The sequence below is a fragment of the Echinops telfairi genome, unplaced genomic scaffold (assembly GCF_000313985.2).
Source record: "Echinops telfairi isolate 266 unplaced genomic scaffold, ASM31398v2 ScPeMD7_1;HRSCAF=3_0, whole genome shotgun sequence".
NCBI lineage: Eukaryota > Metazoa > Chordata > Mammalia > Afrosoricida > Tenrecidae > Echinops > Echinops telfairi.
The window spans coordinates 43,553,031-43,556,246 of NW_022103896.1; the positions used below are offsets into that span (position 1 = coordinate 43,553,031).

Sequence of the window (3,216 nt, forward strand, 5' to 3'; positions counted from 1 at the left end):
CCCCCCTTCCCCTCCCTTCCTCTGCCCCCCTCCCCCATGCACCCTTTATAATTTATAAATTATTATTATGTCTTATATTACACTGCCCGGCATCTAAGGTGCCTATGATTTTGTAGCAGTACTTTTCGGCTTAGCCTCAAACAAGCATCTGTCTGAGTCACTACTTTGATTTCTTTTTGATATATACCAAAGAGTGAAGCTGCTAGTCATATAGTAATTCCAGCCAACCAAGTGGAAGAAACCCATATTTGTATCTATTTTTTTTTAATCACCAAACAAAATATAAAGTTTATCTTTTATCAAGATCAACTGATAAAAGTTGTCAATGATTCCATCTTGCTTAGACCCATAATCAATGTTGACCATTGGGTAAATCGACTGCACAAGACCTCGTTACAACAGCGAACAGCGGCCCTCTCGCCGCGTCGTGGATGCCTGCGCCACCCGCTCTTCCTCACCTCCCCTCCAGTCTCCCTGCTGCAGCGCGGGGACCACTGCGGGAAGCCGGGGCCATGTTTCCACGCAAGCTGCCAGCCCTTGATTATCACAACCCTGTCGGCTTCAACTGCAAAGATGAAACAATTCAGAAATTTCACTGTGTGGCTTGAAGACCAGGAAATCAGACAGTACAAGATTGAAGACAGAGAGAATTTAAGAAACATCCGCAGCAGCGATTGGCCCAAGTTCTTAGAAAAGCATCGCAAAGATGTTAACTGTCCTTTCAAGATTCAAGGTCGACAAGCAGTTGACTGGCTTCTTGGCTTAGCTGTTAGACTCAAATATGGAGATAATGCTGAAAAACACAAGGACCCAAGGACCCAGTTCCTGTGAATGCAAAAAAAAATGCTGACCATGCAGCTAAAAATGCTGATTGTAGGAGCCCCCAATAAAATGATTTTTTTTTTAAATGCTGAGCCACTGGTCAACTTGGATGTAAATAACCCTGATTTCAAGGCTGGTGTAATGGTTTTGGCTAACCTTCTTCAGATTTAGGGCCATGATGGTTACCTGATAATGCTAAAGGCAACTTGAATTTTGGTTCCGGAGCCTGACACAGGATGCAGTTGCTAAATCTCATCAGACAAAAGAGGGCGTGCCTGTTGCTTTAGACAAGCATAGTCTTGTTTTGACACGGGAGATACAGTTCTTAATGAAGCTGCTCAGATGCTCTGATTGCTGCATATAGAAGAACTCAGAGAGCTACAGACAAAAATCCATGAAGCCATCGTCGCTGTTCAGTCGATTATTGCAGATCCAAAGACAGACCACAGACTGGGCAAAGTTGGAAGATGAACACTTCAGCTTCTCACCGGCTTGGTACGGTTGGGGACCGTTGTACACTTCTGGTATGTGTTTGGAAATCAAATGTCACATTTTCGAGGGACAAATCACAGAAAATAGACTATGTTCTAGATATTTACAATCATAGCTTTTTTTCTTTAACAAAGTTTGGGCAAGTGAAAAACAAGGATGTTCCCTCGAGGACTAAGATGTACCGACCCAAGTCCTGGCATCTTCACTTCCCTCAGATGCAGGTGAAACTTGGACATTTAATAAGGAAGAATAAAGAAAAAGTGACACACTGGAATTACGATGCTAACAAAGAATCTTAAACATATATGGACTTTCGGAAGAATATGTAAGTCTGTCTTGGAAGAAGAACAACCAGAGTATTCCTTAGACGCGAGGATGACATCGTGTGGACTTTGAACATGTTGCTAGAAGGGTCCATGCAGTCCCTGGAGAAGAACATCAGGTCTGGCGATACAGAAGGGCAGTGAAAAAGAGAAAGACCCTCAAGGGTCATCGGGAGGAGACGAGCCAGTCAGGGTGCAGGGTAGCAACGATGAAACATACAACTTTCCTCTAGTGCTTTAATGCTTCCTCCGCCCCCCTCCACGATCAAGATCCCAATTTTACCTTACAAATCTAGCCAAACCAGAGGATGTACACTGGTCCAGATAGGAACTGGAAACACAGGGAATCCAGGGAGGATGATCCCTTCAGGACCAGTGGTGAGAGTGGCGATACCCGGGAGGGTGAAGGGAGGGTGAAGGGAGGGTGGGGTGGAAAGGGGGAACCAATTACAAGGATCTGTATATAACCTCCTCCCTGGGGGACGGACAACAGAAAAGTGGGTGAAGGGAGACATCAAACAGTGTAAGATATGACAAAATAATAATTTATAAATCATCAAAGGTTTATGAGAGAAGGAGGAGGAGGGAGGGAGGGGGGAAATGAGGAGCTGATGCCAGGGGCTTAAGTGGAGATCAAATGTTTTGAGAATGATGAGGGCAATGAATGTACAAATGTGCTTGACACAATTGATACATGCATGGATTGTGATAAGAGTTGTATGTGCCCCTAATAAAATGACTTAAAAAAAAATAAAGAAACCGACAAGGGCAGTTCTAGTCTGTCCTCTAGGGTCACTATAGACCTACACATAGCAACAATTGTGAAAATCGCACAATACTGGCAGTGTTTCATTCTGTTGCACTCCAGGTCACTGTGAGTTGGAACCAACTGGACAAGACCCAACAACAATAATAATGATTTTATACTTAACCTTTTAAAGAACTTCTCAACTGTGTTTCCGCTTTCACCTTAAATTCATAAGGCCTTAAATCCATAATTTTTGTGATGTGACTGCCTAAGTTAAAAATATAACACTTGATTAGAGGAGACATAAATATATGATTTGTGATCCTGAGTATAATAGTGGGTCATCTAATAAACAGGGAATATACATTGATTTTCTTTTTCTGCACCATTTATTAATACATATTGTCTTCCAGGTGCTGTGATTGATCGAAAATGCAAAAATGAATGAGGCACATCTCCTGATCTAAAGAAGATGACCACCTATAACAAGATACAGGTAAGAAAACAAATGACTAATATGACTATAGGTGCTAAATGTTACACAGACTTTAATGGAAACAGAAGGACATCAAATGGCTTTATATTACTTCATGGGATGGTCATTGCATGCAAACTTTGCCCTTCTCACTGTATGACAGAAAGCAAGACTATCCAGTATCATCATTAGTGAGAAAGGTACCACCTTCCAGTAACTTACTTTTCAAACAGCAAGGGAAGAGGTGTTAACAAACCCAGGGACAAGGGAACAACAAGCGATCCAAATTGGTGGGTGTGGGAGACCTGGTAGGGCATGATCAAGGGGAATGTAACAAAGAGGAAGTGCTGAAATCC

The 3,216-nt window shown here is 42.4% G+C and overlaps 1 pseudogene; it reads left to right on the forward strand.

Moving 5' to 3' along the window:
* The first annotated feature begins 512 nt into the window (after positions 1 to 512).
* Positions 513 to 1,293, forward strand: LOC101652028 (annotated as a pseudogene).
* The last annotated feature ends 1,923 nt before the right edge of the window (positions 1,294 to 3,216 follow it).